Source organism: Mauremys mutica, chromosome 1 (genome assembly GCF_020497125.1).
Source record: "Mauremys mutica isolate MM-2020 ecotype Southern chromosome 1, ASM2049712v1, whole genome shotgun sequence".
Taxonomy (NCBI): domain Eukaryota; kingdom Metazoa; phylum Chordata; order Testudines; family Geoemydidae; genus Mauremys; species Mauremys mutica.
Genome location: NC_059072.1, coordinates 36,889,186 through 36,912,351, shown reverse-complemented (window position 1 = coordinate 36,912,351; position 23,166 = coordinate 36,889,186). Strand labels below are relative to the sequence as shown.

Sequence of the window (23,166 nt, the reverse complement as noted above, 5' to 3'; positions counted from 1 at the left end):
CACCTATTCGTGCTGCGGACCCTGAGCCCCTAGTACTTTCGGGTGCAACAACACCAGAAGTTCGCCGTAATCCACCTAGAGACAGAAGGCCTCCTCATCGGCTGGATCTTTAGTTAGGGTGAACCCACGGTTATGGGGCAAAATAATCCCCAGGGTTTAGCCGGGAATGGAGGCAGTCTACCCTCCTTCTCTAGTTTAGTGTGTGTTTTATTTAGGGGATCTTCTTATTAGGGGGGGAGGAATATGTTGTGTATTTGGTTGTCATGGGTTTTGTTACTATGGCAACTGAGTTAGACTATTAAGGGATAGCTCAGCCGGTTTCAACCGGCTGAGTGAGCTCTCTGTTTCTGTAAATAAAATGGAGGTTTTGGTTAGCTGTCTGCTCTCTGGCCTCAAGTGATTGCTTCCTACACCGGCTGCCCCTAGGACATAACATGAAGCATGATCGATTTGCTATTACTTGAGATATAGTGTTGGATCCTTGACTTAGCTCTGGCTGATTTGTGCCACTCCTCCTGTGCAAAATAGCCTCAGAAGAGTCTTAATGTGTTCTTGGGAGATTTCTCCAGTGCAGCGGGATCCCCAGGCAGTACAGAGTCGCCATAGCAACTCTGGTACCACCCCCTCCCAGTCCACAGTGCAGGAGGCCAGGCAGGAGCATCTCCACATCTTGGCAACCTGCCAGTGCCAGAATGGCCCCTTTTTGGGACTGTGGGCAGCCAGGACTAGTCAAGCAGTTCACTTGCACTATGAGTCCAGAATGGCACAGATCAGCCCAAGGAATAGTGCTTAAAGCCACCTTTGCCCCTCTCCTTTGGTCTTGAACCAGGAGCAACTCAGCCAGAGTAAATGCTTCTGCCCATTAGTTTTGTATTAGTTCAATGCAAATACATCAGAGCTTTCATGGGGTTGCTCCCTGACCTCCAAATATTTTTTTTAAAGAAAAGGATTATGGATTAAAATTTTCACGAAGGCTCCTAAACTATTCAAGCGTTTTGGCAAATCTTACCTTGCAGAGTGAGATGGTCATTAAATTATCAATACTGTAAATTAAAACATAGGCTGTTGACTTTCACAGTTATTCTTTTAAAAGCAATAATACATTGAAAGGGGATTTATTTTCAAGTGCACACTCAGGGGCAAGGGGAACAGGTGATGGACGGTCCTGGCAATGGGACATGGAGCCTTTCATTCAGTGTAGCTGCTTTTACATCTGGCCAAGTCAGTAACTAAATGTCATTATCATGTGACAGTTGTTGGGTGGGTTGTGGACAACGATGTGGATGTTTGGGGATGGGAACAGAGCTTTTGGAATTGTGTTAATGAAACAAGGAGAGAATACATTTAAAGCTGTTTGCTTTTCACAGTTTTGAAGTGTCTTCTGAATCTGGCACCATTGAGTCATCTATGGTTTTTGTTTGTTTGTTTTTCCCATTAGTAAATTGCTGAGCATATCTTACAAAGAATGAAATAAATGAGATTCCTTGATATGCATGAGGAATTCTGGGCAGGGCAGCAGAAATCTGAATCCCCTGGAAGTGGTTGTAAGCATGGTGTAAAATGAAAATTATGGTGCCCTGTTTCTCATTAAGCAGTTATTTTCCTATTCCTTTACAAAGCTCTGTCTCCTTTTGTGGATTCACTGTATCTCAGGTGGAAAGGAATGACACTCCATAGTGACACTTGTCTGAGAGACAGATTCTTCAATTTCAGAATCTTGAACGGGCACAGCAGAAAGGTGAAGCATGCACACGAATGCCTGCCCCTGATCCCAAAGAAATCTTCCATCTGCACTGTTGTGACTGATTCTCAAAACAGAGCAGCTGAGATTTTTAACAGCATGGCAACCTTCTCTTTGACTGACTGCTACCTTTTTGATGTAACTTTTTGAGGATTTATGCTTAGGTTTATTGAGCTGGTCACTCATAAGGGGTAGAGGCTTGCTTGTTGTTCTTCCATTAGCGAGTGCTTCCTCCCCTCATGTTTGAATAGTTCAGATAAATGTTTTATTTAACTGCAAGCCTTTTACACAAATTCTCTCTTTCTCTAAAGATTCTTTTTATGATGAAGGCAAATGCAAGCTAAAGGTTTCTAAAATATCAAAATGTAAGGCTTTTTTGGATGTATTTGCATGTGTGTATTTCCTGTCTATGTCTATACACACAGATATATCTATATCGGTATCTAGATCTAGATTAGATATAGATATTCAAGGAGTAGCTCTGTTAGCTGGTAATAGCAGCAGGCTTTTATCCTCTATGACCCTGTGACCTTTAAGAGCTGCTCAATGCCCACTGGCAAAGGGTTCATGTAACAACAGCCCCTTCCAAGCCTGACAAACACACAACACCTAACACATTGCTGTCACGATAGTTACCTATAAAGAATGTTGTGTGAGATAGCAAATGCAAGCTGGTGACACACTGGTCATTAATGTCATTGTGAAATGTATGTATTACCACCACAGAAGGAATTCTGAGTGCTTACGGACAGTATGCTTGAAAGTCTGTAACCAAACAAAGAGAGAAACAGGTTTCCTTCTAGACAAGAGGGAGGCTAGTTATCTCCATGTCCCCAGTGTAAATTAAGCCTGGTGATGCCAGAGATAATGATCAGTTCATTTGCCTGGAAGATAAACAGCAGGAACAAATTAACAGGAGGATGTGAAATCAGCAGGGGAAGGCACTGGAGTCTGAACTCCAGGGGTTCATCCTGAGGCTAGTGACAAAGACAATAAACTTTGGGTAATATAAGGAGAAGCAAGAAGACATTTGTGTTGTCCATCACTGAGGGAACAAAGAGATCAGCACTCTTTGCATCTATGAACAGTGAATCCCCAGCTGTGTGGGTTGGTGATGCTAACAAGTGACTGTAGGTGAGAAAAAAGAACAGGAGTACTTGTGGCACCTTAGAGACTAACAAATTTATTTCAGTATAAGCTTTCATGGGCTACAGCTCACTTCTTCAGATGCAAAGAATGGAACACAGACAGGAGATATTTATAAATACAGAGAACATGAAAAGGTGGAAGTATGCATACCAACAGGAAGAGGCCAATCAATTGAGATGAGCTATCATCAGCAGGAGAAAAAAAAACCTTTGAAGTGATAATTGAGATGACCCATAGAAGGTGTGAGGAGAACTTAATATAGGGAAATAGATTCAATTAGTGTAATGACCCAACCATTCCCAGTCTCTGTTTAAACCTAAGTTAATTGTATCTAATTTGCATATTAATTTGAGTTCAGCAGTCTCTCTTTGGAGTCTGTTTTTGAAGTTTTTTTGTTGCAAAATTGCCACCTTCAAGTCTGTCACTGAGTGGGTTAGAGAGGTTGAAGTGTTCTCCCACTGGTTTTTGAATATTATGATTCCTGATGTCAGATTTGTGTCCATTTATTCTTTTGTGTAGAGACTGTCCGGTTTGGCCAATGTACATGGCAGAGGGGCATTGCTGGCACATGATGGCATATATCACGTTGGTAGATGTGCAGGTGAACGAGCCCCTGATGGCGTGCTGAGTGATTAGGTCCTATGATGGTGTCACTTGAATAGATATGTGGACAGAGCTGGCAATGGGCTTTGTTGCAGGGATAGGTTCCTGGGTTAGTATTTATGTTGTATGGTGTGCGGTTGCTGGTGACTATTTGCTTCAGGTTGAAGTGAGAAAACTGCCTTAGACAGTGACTGTAGCCTGCTGAGTTAAGTTTTAGTCACTGGAAAGGCTGATTACACTTTTGTTTTATTTATAACCATTTTCTATTACCTCTGCTTAGTTATCACTTAAATCTCTGGTCTTTCTTAATAAACTTATTCTTTGTATTATAAATTTATCTCAGTACTGCTGTGTTAAGTGAGGTGTGCATCCTCTGCTGAGCCAACAGGCTGGTGTGTGTTCTGCCTCTTTGGAGACAGCAGACTCGGTGACTTCTATGAGTGTCCAATGGCAGGGGCTGGATACCACAGAACTCTCCTTCAGGGGATTGGGAAGCTGGAGAAACAGCATGTTACCTGCAAAGCAAATGAGATGTTTTGCAAGGGAAATTGTCTAGGTGAATGAGGAGTGACTACATACCCCTCAGGGTGAGTTGGTATGTCTGTTTGTTTGTAGTGTGCTTGCTTGCTTGTCTTGAGCCTGCTTGATTTGAAGTTTATAGTGTGGTCTGTTTGGGGGGGCTGTGTGCTGAGCCTAGCGGCCTGCGAGGCAAGGCTGAGAGCTTCCTAACGAGGCTATAGCCTGCTATTCTTTGATCCCTAATCCTGTTAGGATCCCTTAGCAAGAAGATGGGGCTAACTCAAAGAGAACAGGGGGTTTAAAAAGCCAGCTCCTGAAGTGACCAGAGGAGCTAGCGAACAGGAGCAGCAAATGGGAGTTTTGCAAAAGGAGTTTAGAGAGGGAGTGTGAAGTCCTGATCCTCCTAATAAACATTATCTAAACTTAGACCAATAACTCCCACTTCAAAAACATGCATGCACACACATAAAGAAGACACAAAAAACCGCCCCTGCAAGCATAAAAATAATGCAGGCAGAAGTCCACAGCAGAGTAGGGGCTATCCAGTTTATTGCCCTGAATTCAGCATGTATGATTTACTTGCCTTGTGAGCCAATGGCACATGTGTGCATTCAGTGCAAGCAGCTCGTGGCCCTCGGAGGCAGAGTTTGGGCTCTTGAGACCAGAGTGGTGGAACTGGAGGAGCTAAGGGAGACAGAGAGGTATGTATACGAGAGTTTCTGGGACACAGTAAACTGGTCCCAACTCCAGTCTGACAGACTCTGTGCTGCTGAGGTGGATGAATGTCTCGGGAAAGAAGAACGTCAAGCTGGAGCAGAGGGAAACAATCCTGTAGTTGGGACCCTTCTCCAGATAATGTCATGGTAAACCCTCATACTGGGGATATCTCTCCTAGGGAGGGGACCCATGTTATTAGGAAGAGACAGGTAATAGTGATAGGGGAAATTGATTATTGGAAATATAGATAGCTGGGTTTGTGATGACTGGGAGAACTGCATGGTGAATTGCTTGCTGGGTGCAAAGGTTGCGGATCTCTCGAAACACCGAGACAGACTTACGTGCACTCCGGGGAGGAGCCGGTGGTTGTGGTACATATAGGTACCAATGACATGGAGAAAGCTAGGAAAGAGGTCCTGGAGGCCAAATATGGGTTGCTAGGAAAGAGATTAAAGTCCAGGACCATGGTAGCATTCTCTATAAAACTTCCAGTTCCAGTCACAGGACCCGTTAGACAGGCAGAACTGCAAGGTCTCAATGAGTGGTTGAGATGATGGTGTTCGCAGGAGGGTTTTAGGTTTATTAGGAAGTGGGCAACCTTTTGAGAAAGATGGAGCCTATACAGTAAGGATGGGTTCCACTTTTGAAAAAGTGGAAGTCAAATCCTAGTGAGGTAAATAGAAAGGAGTGTAAAACACTGCCAAGTTAAGTGTAAAAATGTAATAAGAAAAGCCAAAAAGGAGTTTAAAGAACGGCTAGCCAAAAAATCAAAAGGTAATAACAAAATGTTTAAGTACATCAGAAGCAGGAAGTCTACTAAACAACCAGTGGGGCCCGTAAATGATCAAGATACAAAAGGAGCACTTAAAGACGATAAAGTCATTGCGGAAAAACTAAATGAATTCTTTGCTTCAGTCTTCACGGCTAAGGATTTTAGGGAGATTCCCAAACCTGAGCCATCCTTTGTAGGTGACAAATCTGAGGAATTGTCACAGATTGAAGTGTCATTAGAGGAGGTTTTGGAATTAATTGATAAATTTAACAGTAACAAGTCACCGGGACCAGATTGCATTCACCCAAGAGTTCTGAAAGAACTCAAATGTGAAATTGCAGAACTATTAACTATGGTTTATAACCTGTCCTTTAAATTAGCTTCTGTACCCAGTGACTGGAAGATAGCTAATGTAACACCAATATTTAAAAAGGGCTCTAGGGTGATCTCAGCAATTATAGACCGGTAAGTCTAATGTCGGTACCGGGCAAAATAGTTGAAACAATAGTAAAGAATAAAATTGTCAGACACATAGAAGAACATAAATTGTTGGGCAAAAGTCAACATGGTTTCTGTAAAGAGAAATCATGTCTTACTAATCTATTAGAGTTCTTTGAAGGGGTCAACAAACATGTGGACAAGGGGGATCCAGTAGAAATAATGTGCTTAGATTTCCAGAAAGCCTTTGACAAGGTCCCTACCAAAGGCTCTTACGTAAATTAAGTTGTCATGGGATAAGAGGGAAGATCCTTTCATTGATTGAGAACTGGTTAAAAGAGAGGGAACAAAGGTTAGGAATAAATGGTAAATTCTCAGAATGGAGAGGGGTAACTAGTGGTGTTCCCCAAGGGTCAGTCCTAGGACCAATCCTATTCAACTTATTCATAAATAATCTGGAGAAAGGGGTAAATAGTGAAGTGGCAAAGTTTGCAGATGATACTAAACTGCTCAAGATAGTTAAGACCAAAGCAGATTGTGAAGAACTTCAAAAAGATCTCACAAAATTAAGTGATTGGGCAACAAAATGGCAAATGAAATTTAATGTGGATAAATGTAAAGTAATGCACATTGGAAAAAATAACCCCAACTATACATACAACATGATGGGGGCTAATTTAGCTACAACGAGTCAGGAAAAAGATCTTCGTCATCGTGGATAGTTCTCTGAAGATGTCCATGCAGTGTGCAGAGGCGGTCAAAAAAGCAAACAGGATGTTAGGAATCATTAAAAAGGGGATAGAGAATAAGACTGAGAATGTATTATTGCCCTTATATAGATCCATGGTACGCCCACATCTCGAATACTGTGTACAGATGTGGTCTCCTCACCTCAAAAAAGATATTCTAGCACTAGAAAAGGTTCAGAAAAGGGCAACTAAAATGATTAGGGGTTTAGAGAGGCTCCCATATGAGGAAAGATTAAAGAGGCTAGGACTCTTCAGCTTGGAAAAGAGAAGACTAAGGGGGGACATGATAGAGGTATATAAAATCTTGAGTGATGTTGAGAAAGTGGATAAGGAAAAATTATTTACTTATTCCCATAATACAAGAACTAGGGGTCACCAAATGAAATTAATAGGCAGCAGGTTTAAAACAAATAAAAGGAAGTTCTTCTTCACGCAGCGCACAGTCAACTTGTGGAACTCCTTACCTGAGGAGGTTGTGAAGGCTAGGACTATAACAATGTTTAAAAGGGGACTGGATAAATTCATGGTGGCTAAGTCCATAAATGGCTATTAGCCAGAATGGGTAAGAATGGTGTCCCTAGCCTCTGTTCGTCAGAGGATGGAGATGGATGGCAGGAGAGAGATCACTTGATCATTGCCTGTTAGGTTCACTCCCTCTGGGGCACCTGGCATTGGCCACTGTCGGTAGACAGATACTGGGCTAGATGGACCTTTGGTCTGACCCGGTACGGCCTTTCTTATGTTCTTATGTTCCCATTCAATTACAGCACATGAAGGCAGACAACAAAATAATGACAAATTTTATAAGTGTTTGTATAGAAATGCAAGAAGTTTAAATACTCAGATGGGTGAACCTGAGTGTCTGGTATTAAATAAAGATATTGCTATAATAGGCATCACAGAAACTTGGTGGAGCAATGATAATCAGTGGGACACAACAATACCATGGTACACAATATGACAAAGTAGGCTGCATTGGTGGGAGAGTGGCACTATGTGAAAGAAAGCATAGAGTCAAATATAGTACAAATCTTACGTAAATCGAACAGTACCATAGAATCTCTATGGATAGAAATTCCATGCTTGAATAATAAGAGTATAGCAGTAGGAATATACTGTCAATCACTTGACTGGGACAGTGATGGTGATTGTGAAATGCCGGGGGAGATTAGAGAGGCTACAAAAACAGAAAGCTCAGTAATAATGGGGCATTTCAACTATTCCCATATTGACTGGGAACATGTCACTTCAGGATGCAATGCAGAGATAAAATTTCTAGACACCATTAATGACTGCTCTAGTCCTGGAACCCACAAGGGGAGTGACAATTTTTGAGTTAGTCCTAGTAGTGAAGAGGATCTAGTCCAAGAGTGAATAATAGCAACCATAATGTAATTAAATTTAACATCTTTGTAGGGGGGAAAATATCAAAGAAACCCATCACAGTAGCATTTAACATCAAAAAGGGGAACTACAGAAAAATGAGGAGGCTAATTAAATGTAAATTAAAAGGAACAGTCATGAGTAAAATGTCTGCAAGTTGCATGGAAACTTTTAAAAAAACCTCCATAATACAGGCTCAAACTATATGTTTACCTGCCCCCCCCAATAAAAAGTCAGTAAAAAAATGCCACCATGGCTAAACAGTAAGAGTTAGTTGGAGGCAAAAAGACATCTTTTGAAAATTGGAAGTCAAATCCTACTGAGGAAAATAAAAAGGAATACAAACTCTGTCAAGTCAGGTATAATTAGGCAGGCCAAAAAAGAATGTTAAGAGCAACTAACCAAAGACACATAAACTAACAGCAAATTTTTCGTAGGTACATCAGTAGCAGGAAGCCTGCCAAACAATCGAGGAGCTAAAGAAGCACTCAAGGAAGAAAAGGTTGTGGAGAAGCTAAGTGAATCATCTGCATTCTTTTTCACTGCAGAGGATGTGAGGGAGATTCCTATTCTTTTTAGGTGACAAATCTGAGGAACCATCCCAGATTGAGGTGTCAGTAGAGGAGGTTTTGGAACAAATTGCTACAAGTCACCAGGACCAGATGGTAATCACACAAGAGTTCTGAAGGAACTCAAATATGAAATTGCAGAACTACTAACTGTGGTATGTAACCTGTCACTTAAATCAGCCTCTAAACCAGATGACTGGTGGATAGTTAATCTAATGCTGATTTAAAAAAAAAAAAGGCTCCAGAGGAGATCCTGGCAATTATAGGCCGGTAAGCCTAACTTCAGTACCAGGCAAACTGGTTGAAACTATAGTAAAGAACAGTATTATTAGACACATAGATGAACACGATATATTGGAGGAGGAGTCAACACGGCTTTTGTAAAGGGAAATCATGACTCACAAATGTATTAGAATTCCTTGATGGTGTCAACAAACGTGGACAAGGGTGATCCAGTGAATAGAATGTACTTGAACTTTCAGAAAGCCTTTGACAAGGGCCCTCGATCTTAAGCAAAATAAGCAGTCATGGGGTAAGAGGGAAGGTCCTCTCATCCATCAGTCACTGATAGGAAACAAAGGTTAGGAATAAATGATCTGTTTTCACAGTGGAGTGGGTAAATAGCAGGATCTGTACTGAGACCAGTGCTGTTCAGTATAGTCATAAATGATCTGGAAAAAGAGGTTTACAGTGACGTGGTACAATTTGTAGATGATACAAAATTACTGAAGATAGGTAAGTCGAAAGCTGATTGTGAAGAGTTACAAAGGAATCTCACAAAACTGCATGACTGATCCACAAAATGTTAGATGAAATTCAATGTGGATAAATGCAAAGTAATGGACTTTGGAAAACATAATCCCAATCCTTACATACAAAATGATGGGGTCCAAATGAGCTATTATCACTCAAGAAAAAACTTGGAGTCATCATGGTTAGTTCTCTGTAAACATCCCCTCAATGTGCAGCAGCAGTCAAAAAAGCTAACGGAATGTTAGGAACCATTACGAAAGGGATAGATAATAAACCAGAAAATATTATAATGCCACTATATAAATCCATGGTATGCCCACACCTTGAATACTGCATGCAGTTGTGGTTGCTTCATCTCAAAAAAGATATTAGAATTGAAAAAAGTACAGAGAAGAGCAACAAAAATCATTAGGGGTATGGAATAGCTTCCATATGAGGAGAGATTAAAAAGGCTAGGACTGTTCATCATAGAAAAAAGATGACGAAGGGGGGATATGATAAAGGTCTATAAAATTATGAATAGTGTGGAACAAAAGAGTTAACCCTTCACATAACACAAGAATCACAAGTCACCCAATGAACTTAATAGGCAGCAGATTTTAAACAAAAGGAAGTACTTCTTCACACAACACATAGTCAACCTGTGGAACACATTGCCAGGGGATGTTGTGAAGGCCATAAGTACACCAGAGATAAAAAATGAATTAGATAAGTTAATTGAGGACAAGTCTTCCAATGGCTATTAGCCAAGATGGTCAGGGACACAACCCCATGCTCTGGTTATCCCTAAACCTCTGACTACCAGAAGCTGGGACTGGATGACAGAGGATCAATTACTTGATAAATTGCCCATTTCTGTTCATTCCCTCTGAAGCATGTGGCCCCTGCTCCTGTCAGAAGACAGATGCTGGACTAGATGGACGATTGGTTTGACACAGTATGGACATGCTTATGTATTTCTTGGGGGAACAGGCCACTTACAGGCAAATGTTACCAGTTCCCATCTCTATCTAGCTAGCCAGAACTCCAAATTCCTGTGGAGCTCAGCACACACATTCTTCACAGAGACAGGATTCTATTGGCTTAAAGAGTGCCTTTCTTGTCCCTTCAGTGTCCTGCAGCTTGTCTGCCCAATAATAATATGCATTTGTCACCTCTCTGACATGTAACTTAAAATATGACATGAAGTTATTACAAAGTACTCAAATGGTGACTAGTGCACCATTATGTTTTGTAAATCAATACATAGGAGGTAAATTATCTAACCTTCTTTTAATCTGTGGAGGTACTTAGCTGCAGTAGAGGAAACCTATGTGGTTTCACTGAGCAGGGGGACCAAGGTTTGAGAAGCCCATGAAAGAAGTCTGAATCCCATCTTCCCTGACTCATGCTTTTCTGTCCTGTAATCTTCAAAAGCCCTCTCACCGTTTTTCCATATCCTTCCTCATTGTTGTGCAGACACATCTAGTCTTGCTGTGCAGGCTGCAGTTTTCTAAGCCAGATTTTCAAAAGCACCCAGCAGCTCCCATTATTCTCAATTCTCTGTCCTCTTACACACTTGGATGCATTGAAGGAATGAGGCATCTTTATTGTCCTCAATGGGAGTTGCTCCGCTACTGGACATATTTGAAAACCTGGTCATATATCTGAATGCTTTTGGAGCTTCCTCAGGTTTGAACTGCCCAGAAAAAAATTCACACCTATGACTAAAGTAACTAGAAGAGGTTTTAGAGTAGTATGAAACAGGTATAACTGATAGGACCTACAGTGGTCCTGGTAAACCAGCTGTCTTGGAATGTTCATTGCTTGATTGTATTTTATATAAAACAGTGCCATATTGGTGCTGGAATATGTGTCTATAGCTCCATCGAAAGGATCCACTGATTTGGCTATCTGTTGTGCAAGGAGTTATGACTTGGGGCATGAGCCAAAGGCCACTGAAATCAATAGAATAGCCTATTAACTTGAATAACTTGGATCAGGCCCTCTGTAAATATGGCACTTATATTCCCAAGAATTCAAGCTGGCTAGAACTTACCTAAAAACCTTGGTTGGTTGATAAATAACAAAATTGATCTGTTTTGTTCATACAATTGCTAATGTGTTGTAATGTGGTTTCTCATCTGGCAACATATTTAGAGTTATTTTTCCCCCATGTAATTTTTCATCCTTCTTACCATGATGCATCAGCAGAAAAATCTTATTCTATTCCTGTGATTTCTATACACAGTGAAAGAAATCTGAGTTATGAGAGAGGCATGGCTTAGAGGGGGAAAAAAGAACAACAAAAATACCCATTTAACTACTTGCAAAAGTTCTGGGTCAAGTGCTTGCAATTTAAAACTTTTTTGCAAGACCCTAAGCCTATGTCTATTAAAATTCTAATAGACATTTGATGAGTGTGTTTATGTGTTATAGAATTTGCTATAGTTATTTGTTTTATGCCAACTAAATGCCAAAACGTCCTGTGTGTGTCAAAACAAAAACTAATTTAATATGTTAATAAAAAATGTAATTTTATCCCTATTTCTTCTTATGTAATTGAGTTGACTGAGTTAATCTTGAGAAATTGGGTTTGTCTTTCATAAGTGCCATTCAGTTTACACTGAAATTTGCAATAACTACCACATTAAATGCAAATTACTGCCAACACTTTGCGCAGCTCAGCTGGCCCCAGGAATTGGTCCCAGTTTCTCCCTGGGAAACCCAGTGAGAAGGGAGTGTTGGGGGTGGGGTGGGCAGACCGCACTGTCCTTCAGTTGCTTGGTCCCTGCCCTGGTGCACTTGGCGTGCTCTATGCCCTTTGGGATGATATGCATCAGGAAGCAGTCCTGGCACCACACGTTGAGGCTGGCCCTTGTGTTGGCTACTCAGTCAGGTAGCCTCTTTATGCCCTTCCTTCCCTGTGCAAGCAGCAGGTATAATTTGACTTTTGGTCTTCATACAAAAGAAGTAGATACCCAATTATAACAAAGCCACCTTAGCTTATTCAGAATGACACAAAGGACATCCTTCTTATTCAGATGTATGCTCTCCCCCCGCCGCCCCACATTGGTTTGTTTAGCTGTGAGTTTGGAACAGAAGGTCTATACGTCAGCAGTCGGAGTAGTAAAAAACTCAGGCCATTATCTGGTATGCCTGCAGCTAGGCAGCTGTACTCATGTTACTGAATTAAACTGTTTCCTACCATATGCCACACACAACATTGTTTCCCCTTAAACTCTTGAATTCCATTAAAGTGAACTAGGCTGGTGTTGTGCTAGTTGTGTGGCCAGCCCAGGAGGCGTTGCTTTAGGACTTGTCTTAGGACTTTGGCTTCTCCCATTCCCCACTACACCCACAAGCTTGGGACTAGGACCTCAATTCATCCCTGCACTGGTGTAGAGATTGGTACAAAGAAGCTTGTGCCTCCCTTGTCTTGGGGATGGCTAGTTTGCTCCCCAGCACAAACTAATGCATCCTGAGGGCTATACAACTTGTACCATGGCTGCCATGGCCCCTGTGGGCCTTGCATCAGCCAGGGAACAGCTGGGGCATAGGAACACTCCAGCCAGACCTCTGGCACAACTTTGCTTGCCCCCAGAGCCGAGGGCTCCTTGGGGTGTGTGTGTAAAGTTGGTAGATTCAGCTTGGCATCTGCTGGAGAGGCCCTCTCCACCAAGGATATTTCCTGGGCATGTGCATGTGTGTAATTCAAATGGGGTTCAAGGTGTGCTGCAGAAGTGAGGCATCTGGGATCTCTGATGAGAGTGGAGAAAGATCAGCAATCCTGTATGTTTATATGCCATTTTGGTCAATAAGCAGAAGAGCTCCCCACAGTAAATCTTAACAGACCCATTGCCTTCTCCATGTTCTGCTTGGCTGTTTAGTTTTTTGGAAATAATTTATCTTCCTTTCTCTTACATATAATGAATTGGAATAAATAAAAGCATAAAGAGCTCACAAGTAGCTCAGGATCAGTCTTGCCCTCCTTAAAACCTGCCTGGCTTAAGGTAAGATGATCGCATAACCAGAACAAAGATTAAAAGGAAAACAGGTTAGAAGCATCAACATAAAAGTCAGTTAAAACATGACTGAACTGAAAAGCCTTAGGAGGATTTCTTTTGTTCATCAGTGGTATCCACATTACAATAAATTGGACTACTTTCCATCAAGCCAAGCAAGAACACAGAGAAGGAATATAAACTCAGAACTAGTAGGCGAGGAAAAGAGCCATAACAAATATATATTTTTTTCAGTCCAAGTAAGTAATTTAAGGAGATTCAGTACATGGCACACCAGAAGAATAAAAATTTTTCCTAGCAAAACATATGATTTCAAAAGCAGCAGCAAATGGTTACTAAGCAATTGACATTTTCATAAGAAATTAAGCATTGTAAGCCTGGGGGATAGCAAACTGTATTTCAGCAAGCATATAGTTCCACTTAGATAATGTAGAAGATACTATTGGCCTAAAGAAGTCTGTGCGAAAGAATGCTCATATTAGCGATTTACCTGCAAGGTTAAATACTACAAAATCCAGTCCACTATCTTTATTTAGCTTTCCATATCATGCTTGAAATTGAACTGGAATGGTTGATGACAAAAATAAATGGTAATGACATATACCTTTGGAGGGTCTGACTGCATCTTAGTAAGGGTGTGCATTGAGCTGCCTTTGTGCAAGTCTTTCTATGCTGTATTTTCTACCTTCTGGACCGCTTTTTTTTTTGTTTTTTTTTTGGTTAAGTCAATTCAGTGCTTCAAAAATGTTGTCAACCTAGCAGCTGCAGAAGAGGCCAAAATCCTTCATGGCTCCATGGTAGAGAGACGCCTGAGCCTGCCAGGCAATCTGCTTGGGTGGACCCCTACTCTTTGCCAGAGCCTTAATCTATACATGTCCATTCTTGCAAAACATGAATGGCAATGTGGACTGTGGTGGATCAGGACTCCCCATCGCACCCCGCTGATGAACATCTCCCTGACGAGGAGGGAGCTCCTAAGGATGAGAGTTCAGTCTCTTTGCCATTTTCATTTTGGGGAGCTAAACTGTGCCTCCTCCAGCTCAGCAATCAGTTATAAACCCAGCACTGGGGAGTGTTTGTAGGAAAAGCAACTAGCATAGCTAGTAATGCTAATGACCCTAGAGGGACATTTCTATATGAGTCTCCCTGTACCAAGCATGGCTGCTTGGAGTTGTGGGGTGTGTGATGGCTAGTCCATTGAAAAGATCCCCCTTTTCTCTACTTTTCCTCTGACTTCTAGAGAGATTATGCTGGTCAAAGTCAGAACGTCTCCAGGCAGTACAACTCAGCCAGTGTTCTTCCTCAGCTCTGACGGTTAGAGCCATACCTGTGCACTTGGAATTCTGAGATTGCTCCTAAGAGAAGATGTGTCTGTTTCACCTTGTTCACAAAACAATTGCTAGATGGTCACAGCTTTCTGCCACAGTGCCCCACTCACAACTTATTGTATGGTTTTGGGTATGTAATTGTCATTTATGCTACTTTGGGGTTTCCCATTTATAGCTTCAAAGCTCATTAACTAGATTGGAGCTTCCTCTCTTTGCAAACATTGAAAACTACTGACATGGAACATTGAACCTGGGCTCTATTAGGGAATGGCCTTGGTGAGGCTTCCAGCAGATGTCATCGACTCCCCATAGATGAGCCTAAATAAATCTGCAGCTGACAAAATCCACACTCAGACATGCTCAAACAACATGAACATGCCTGCTGCAGCCTACAGCCAACTGGAAAATGGGTGGCCAAAGGAGCTAGAAGGAAACAACAGCATGCTCATTCAGCAAAGTGGCACCTACTGCCAAGTAAACCTTTCTCATAGATTGGGGAGTCAACTACCACAGCAGCTAAGTACTTGCCTCTTCCCCAGAAATGAGTGCCAGGAAAAGCTACTGAATTCTCATTGTTTCTTGCTATTAGATGGGAAGGATGGTTTTGGGGCTAAAGTACAGAACTAAGAGTAAAAGAAATCCAGGAGATATATACACACATTTTCTACAGACTTCCTTAGGGACCTGGGGCAAGTCACTTAACCTCTCTGTGCTTTACTTTCCACATCTCCAAAATGGGGATAATTCTTACCTTCCTCAGAGGGCTGTTATTAGGCTTAAAATTCAATACACCTATCGATAAAAGACCATATGTGGCACCATTTCCAAAGTGGCCAAAGCCTGTCCCCCAGCTCTGCTTCTCTTGTACTGCAAAGGAGCATAAAGCAGATGAAAGTCTGCAGGAGAGGGAAGACCTGACATAGCCAGTTCATATGCCACAGCCCTGCAGCACCTGGCAGAGGGCACCTGTGAGGACTAAGGAGGGGTGGAGAGACAGCACTATGCTTTTGCAATCCTCAGCTGGTGAATGGCCTCTGGGGGCCATAGCTGGCCAGTGTAACACAGAACAGGCTTTAGGCCGCTCTAATTTACCCCAATGCCTGTGCTTGCTTAGAACTGACTGTGGCTCCCTTTCACTCTCCCCTCACTAGCTGAGCCTTGACTTTCTGGCGCAAAGAGTTGAAGCAATTGCATTTTCTTTAGTTCACTGAAATTACTTCAGTGTTTTAATTGTGACTAGGAGTTAATAATGTTATCTAATAACAATAATAATTCTTAGCACTTTCCTAGAACTTTTCATCGTCAAAGCATATTACAAACATTAGCTAATTAATCTTCTAGGTTCTTCCAAGACACAAAATTGCAAATTGATCCTTCAGACCACCTAAATAATTATAAATCTCTTTGTAATGAAGATTATTCTGAACACTGTTTTTGTTATTTTAGGCATATCCTCACAAATGCTAATTTTATCAGATAAGGGTTAAAGCTAAAATGATTAAACGATAGACCTTCTGTTTTAAAAACTTCAAGAGCAGCACCCTAGTAATCCTTTTTGAAAGAGAACATCTTTCATCTAAGCTTGACTAGTAAGTACTAAAAAGTAGTGCTAAAATGTTGAAATGTCTGTTTTTGACAGAATCCAGGCACAGCCAGGAAATGAATTAATCTAACTTTTATCCTACCAGAAAAGTAAATAGCTGAAGCTAAATATTTAAAATTGCACAGGGGCTTTTTCCAGTTTTCATATTGGTTTCTTTAGAATACATTCAGCAATGATTTTCATGCAACATTTAGTGGAAATTGGTTCTTTTCAGTCCTTTTCACCTAAAAGGACAATTACAAAAGCTGCAGTTTGCAATAAATAATTTGCTTAGAATGTATAATTCATGACCTACTATGTTCTACTGACCCTGGATTTCCTAATTATTGACTACTGTTGTCTATTATTTAAGTGATTATTTCACATTCCCTAAGGGACAGCAAGTGGTTAAAAAGATGAACTGCCCTAACTGTTTTCCATACAATAATCATCATCAGAATTAGACAATAAAAGTATTCATTCTGAGCAATAGTTCAAGATCTTTAAATGTCTCCTTTCTCTTTGCTCTCCAGAGATGAGTGAAATGAGGTGAATCTCATCATTATTCGACTTTTCAAGGGCAAAGCTGTGATAGACAGGGCTTAATGTGTATCTTGGTAGAATTGGATTTGATCCTCAGGGCTGGGCCAGAGGGCTGCTTTGTTAGATTTGTTAGATTTACTCTCTCTCCCACAAACAAAATTACCTCTTGGAGGCCTGCATCAACCCTAGCATCCTGAGACTATCTCCTTTTCTTGATTTCAGTCACATCTAAATCTGTTTAAATTGTCGACATGATGATTTGTGGAGAGACAGGGATTAAGCAGAGGGGAGATTAACACAGTTGTCTGTCTTTGAAATAATATACCTGCTGACAGTAAGGGCATTCTTCAATTTACATAACTTAGTTCACAAGGAAGCCTTTGCAGTTGTTACTGGGTTGTTTTTTTACTATCAGTTGTACAAATTCAACTGCTCCCTACACACTTAAAACCTTGACAGATCATCTCTTCAATTCCTGTAAGATTGAAGAGACATGCCCTGTCCTTTTTCCAGATGAAAAGAGTTTCTTTGGCATCTGACTAATATGCCAGTTATATTATTTAAGAAATGTGCATTAAATTCCCCTGGGAAAGAGATGATCTTCCCCTGCTCCAAACAAAATGTTTACATTCTAGCATTCTAGAATGTAAATCAGTAGAGTCAATGTTCTATGGATGATCAATCTGAAACAGAGGCATGGTTTGTTGGCTGTTTTCTTTTGAGTTGTTGGGAGAAAAACATAGATTGTTTATTTTTCTAATTGCTGGGAAAGGAATATGCAATGTTCTCATCTTGATACCTACCTGTGTAATTCTCACTGGCGTTAATGAGGGTTACCTGTGTGTTATGTTCTTGGCACTGATATGCCAGAAAAGAAGGTATTATGGAAGAGTTAATTCTGGGCAAGAAGAAAATCTATACTTCATCTATAAAATGGAAATAATTATATCCCTCCCACTCTTTGTCTTTCTGTGTGTATGTACAGTGCCTTGAACAAGGGGACCTTGATTTCAGTTGGGACCTCTATTATTGCTACCATAACACAAATAATTAACGGAGGAATGGAATCTTGTGCCACCAAACTGGTAAACAAGACATAGGGGACTAGGCTTTATAGGGTACAGAAAAATGGTGCATATTCTAGAATAAGGGAAATGATGATAGTGAAAGTCCCAAATGGAAGCTATTGATTTTTCTTTTTGTATATTTTTTCTTTGTCTGAAATTTCTCTTTTTTAAAAGGCTGATTAATTATTGTCCAGTAATATGCCGTCTCAGTAGGACAAAAGAGCTGAAAAGCTATCTCAAAATACTCACTATTCCATAGTCAACCTGTGGAACTCCTTGCCAGTGGATGTTGTGAAGGCTAAGATTATAACAGGGTTCAAAAAAGAACTAGATAAGTTCATGGAGAATAGGTCCATCAATGGCTATTAGCCAGGATGTGCAGGGATGGTGTTCTAGCCTCTGTTTGCCAGAAGCTGGGAATGGGTGACAGGGGATGGATCACTTGATGATTACCCATTCTGTTCATTCCCTCTGGGGCACTTGGCATTGGTCACTGTTGGAAGACAGGATACAGGGCTAGATGGACCTTTGGTCTGACCCAATATGGCTGTTCTTATGTTCTAAAATTTCCTTCATGGAGGGTGTAGGCACTGATGGAACAGAATCAGGAAATGTGATAGTGTTCCAGCCAGCAACTTTCCAACTTGAACATGGCTGTGTGTGAGGTATGGAAGTTCCTCATGTTTTCATCTCTCTCCTGTTTATTCTGAGAGATTTTATAAAGTGGTTTTAGAGTGGGATAAAATTTCTCCTTAAAGACTAGTAATTAAGGATGGCAATTTTGAATAAAATAAGAACTAAGCCAAACCTTCATTCATCTCTCTAATCACATCTGAAGCAAACCTTTATTGCGGAGGTTTGGAAGAGTTTGGTTAATCTCTCTTTTTAAACATTATCTTTAATAGTTGCCTCTGAATTTCCTAATTCAAGTCAGTAGAGAGAATTTCTAGAAATCTTGTGGGACAGGATCTTCTCATAAGACTGCCTGCCAAATTTAGCAGATTCAGGGCATTCGGATTGTTTGGGTAATAAGCATCTAAACCTTTGGGGGCTCACCCAAATTTGTATTGCTCTTACTATTGGAAGAAATGCAAAGTAAAAACTACTTTGCTGGATCAGTACTAAAAGAGCACTTATGAATACTTTATTTAATATTTTGTTTTTTAACACTTATAGGTAATACCATTCATTATCGAGAATAAAGATGTCAGCTGTCCTGAGAAGTACATAAATGCTAAATAAAACATGACATAATGCAGGGAGTGACTGTATCAATCAAGAGGGAAGGAGAAATTTAGATAAATGAGGTGGTGAGCAGAATACCTGCTCTTGTGAAGTATGCATTGTAGTCTTGTTCTAAAGCCCACTGAAATCAATGGGAATCTTTCCATTGTCTTCAGTGGGCTTTGGATCAGGTTCCATGTAACTTCCCATTATTATTCATCTATTTTTTTGTTGTGCTTAATTTAGAAGGTTGCTATGGGAGTTGGGAGAATCACTGCAACCTGGAAGAAGGGATTTGAAAGAGGAGGAGGAGGTGTTATGTGTCACACAGGACTTCATTAGAGGAGGCACATAATGATTAACAGAATGGAAATACTTGATTAATGTCTCCTGGTGAAGTATAGATTTGAGTGGTTATACAATCTGCCTAATGCCGGGTCTATGCTACATGGCTAGATCGATGCAAGGCAGCTTATGTCGACCTAGTTGTGCACGCGTCTACACTCAAATTGGTCTCCCACTGCTGTAAGTGCCCCATTAGGTGAACATAGTAACACCACCTCCCCGAATGGTCTTGACCCACAGTCGATGTACTTACATCAGTGCAGTGTAGACACTGCATTAGTTACGTCAACTCTAACTGTCCTTCAGAAGCTGTCCTACAATGCCCCTCACTGACTGCTCTGGTCACCATTATGAACTTCATTGCCCAGGGATCATGAATACTGGAAGACCCCCTGCCCTTTAAAGTCCTTTTGAAATTCCTTTTCTTTATTGCCTGGCTTTGTGATCACACCTAGCAGCTCTCCATTGTTGAGTGCAACTATCCAAGTGACCATGACGCGTCCCTGCCTGCAGTGCACAGGAGATACTGGATGTTCTGGGCCACTGGGAAGAAGAGGCTGTGCAGGCACAGCTCTGATCTAGCCACAGAAATGTCAACATTTACAAGCTGATTGCTCAGGGGATGCAGGAGATGGGCTGTGACAGGGACCAGCAGCAATGCCCCATGAAAGCCAAGGAGTTGCAGCAGGCATACCAGAAGGCCAGGGAGGACAACAATCAAATTTGATGCCAAGCCGCAGACCTGCTGCTTTTACAAAGAGCTGCATGCCATACCTGGCAGAGAGCCCACCCCCACCAGCACTGTGAATACTTCCTAGAAGACTGAGCATAGCCCCCTGCTGTGAACAGTGAGGAGGAGGAGGTGGTGGATGAGGAAGAGGAGGAGTATGGGGACAGGTAATCTGAGGATCAGGCTGCACAGTGAGCTAGAACCTGTTTTTGATTCCATTGCATTCCAGCCAGTCCCACCAGTTGAGCATGGGCGAGCTTGATGCAGGAGAAGGAACCTTGGGTAAGTGTGTAGATACATTTTCAATTACAAGGATGCCCTCCACCCCAAGAAGCAGGATACATCTTGTGATTTTTCATTACTTTACTCATGCTAGCAGAGATAATGGTACAAGCAAGAGAGGTAGAACCACTATCCACTTTTCATTCCCCTCTAGAGTTAGGTGGGGTAGAACAGGCAGAGCAGTTTGTTTATGTACACAGGGATGTCCCTTGAATCCTCCTGAGAGATCTCAGTGAAACTTTCATGGGGTACTCTGCGATCTTCTACCAAAGATGTCTAGGGAAGTGTAGTGAGGCAGACAGACCTCCCTCCTCTGGGGTGAGTGAGGGAATATTACACGCCCCTTGGAGGGAGGAGCCCAGGCCTCCCTGCCCCCCTTGCTGGAAGGACAGGGGCATGGCCAGCAGTATAAAAGACCAGACCCGCAGCCCATTGGGGGGAAGCCTGCAGAGAGGAAGAACGTTCCACTGGTTCCAGAGCAGCACGGAGCGGATCACCCCAGATGCGGCCAACAACTGGCCCAGGGTGCCCGCCACCGCTTACCCGGAGGAGCCAGACGATGACTGGACATCAGAGGTACCCACCACAGGGGAGGCAGGAAGTGGCCCAGGGGCAACCACCGGAGCACTGGCTGCAAAGCCCCGAGCCCCCGCGTGTTGTGGTTGGATCCCCACTGACCCCGGGGCATCTGATCCCACCCCTGCCAGGGCCCTGGGCTGGGACACAGTGGAGTAGGGAGGGCCCGTGTCCCCCTGCCTGGATGGCTGACCCTCGTGCCTCTGCAAGGGGCTCTCGCTCTGAAGACGAGTGGCCCTAGCCCCTGGAGACTGTAGGGCAGGGGTAGGCAACATATGGCATGTGTGCCGAAGGCTGCATGCGAGCTGATTTTCAGTGGCACTCACGTTACCTGGGTCCTGGCCGCCGGTCATGGGGGCTCTGCATTTTAATTTAATTTTAAATGAAGCTTCTTAAACATTTTAAAAACCTTATTTACTTTACATACAAGAATAGTTTAGTTATATATTATAGACTTATAGAAAGACACCTTCTAAAAACATTAAAATGTATTACTGGCACGCAAAACCTTAAATTCGAGTGAATAAATGAAGACTCGGCACACCGCTTCTGAAAGGTTGCCGACCCCTGCTGTAGTGTTTGCTGGCTGCCTGAGCCCCACCCAGACTATAGCCAGCCCCTTGAGACTGTGTTGTTTGCTGGCTGCCTGAGCCCCACCCAGACTATAGCCAGCCCCTTGAGACTGTTGTTTGCCGGCTGCCAGAACCCAGACAGGCTCCGGCCCTAGTTAAGCTGCTACAAGCTTGACGGCTGGCTACCGCCAGCCCTTCAGTGACCTCCGTCCTCCGGGGTGAGTGAGGGAGTATTACAGGAAGGCTGCCTTATTTCTTCTGCTGTGGTAGGACACTTTCCCACGCCATTCAGCAATAACTTCAGCAGGCACTTTGCTTAAACAGGCTAGCATTACACAGGCCTGGGCGGCTTCAGAGACCCCGGCAGCTGGGCTCTCTTTGCCTTTGTTACCTCCAGAAGTGAGATATCAGCTAGAATCTCCACCACCTATGGAAAATGGTACCAGTATTCAGTGACATTGTGCTATATTACCAGAATCGTGCAGCCAAGTAATTCTCTCCTCATTTCCCCAATCCCTTGAGGGCCATACTCAACATGGATGGTCCATTGACTGGCACAATGCCTAAGCAATCCCAAGCAGAAGTGAGAATGTAGTGCTTAAAACTTCAGGGGAGCAAGGGGAGTGAGTAAAGCCTCTTAAATTTCACTTTCTGTTAGAGGCGCCGACTTTGAGAATTCCTGGGTGGTGCTCAACCCCCGCTCTGCCCCAAGCCCTACTCCCACTTCACCCCTTTCCTCAAGCCCCCACCTCGTGCTCCAGCTCTGGCATACTCACCGAATTGGTGACTATGTTTTCTGTAGTGAATGTGCTGATGACGGGAACCTCTGTGCATTTTATCTTCAGCTGCTGCACCTGCAGACTTCAGGCTCTCCTCCTCCACACCCACAAAATGCCTGAGCCAGATAAGGAGGAGAAAGAAGAGGACTCAGGATGACATGTTCATCGATATCCTGCAGACAGTGCTGCATCAGGCTGTGAGCACAAAGCCTGGAGGATGAATACTGGGGACAGCCTGGAGAAGGAGAGTGGTAAGGAGAAGGGCCCAGGAGTCCCATCAGGAAAAGGAGAGGGAGATGCACCAAGACATAATGTGGCTCCTGAGGCACCAAACACAGATGCTTCAGATTCTGATGGACCTGCAGGGTCAGCAATCCCTGGCTGACCTCCCTGTGCAGCCCACTGAGAGATCAATAACGGGGCTTACCTATACCCCACCCCCAACATTCCACATGGCCTCAGGTTGCTGCACTACTCTGACCACTCCAACCAGGGGACAATCACAGCTTCACATACACAGACCTGTAAAACCCATGGTTGGTGTACGTGTAGCTAAAATGGACATGATTGTTCTTTCCCCTTCATGAATTCTGTTCTCTTAATTTTGTAAGTTTTGTTATTTTTTCTAGTGTATTTGTTTTAAAACTGCATGGGTTATTTATGCACTGATTTTGTTACAGAATAAAATTCTATTATTTTGAAGATAACTCATCTTTATTAGTTCACAACATATGCTGCTGA

General features: G+C 42.4%; 1 long non-coding RNA gene across 1 annotated transcript in view; it reads left to right on the top strand.

Annotated features, from left to right (window-relative positions):
* The window catches only part of LOC123377556, a 69,090-nt gene extending 46,190 nt beyond the window's left edge, over window positions 1–22,900 (top strand). Inside the window, exon 3 of the long non-coding RNA XR_006582240.1 lies at window positions 22,492–22,900. This is a non-coding gene — a long non-coding RNA (uncharacterized LOC123377556). The remainder of the gene's footprint in view (window positions 1–22,491) is intronic.
* Window positions 22,901–23,166: the final 266 nt, after the last annotated feature.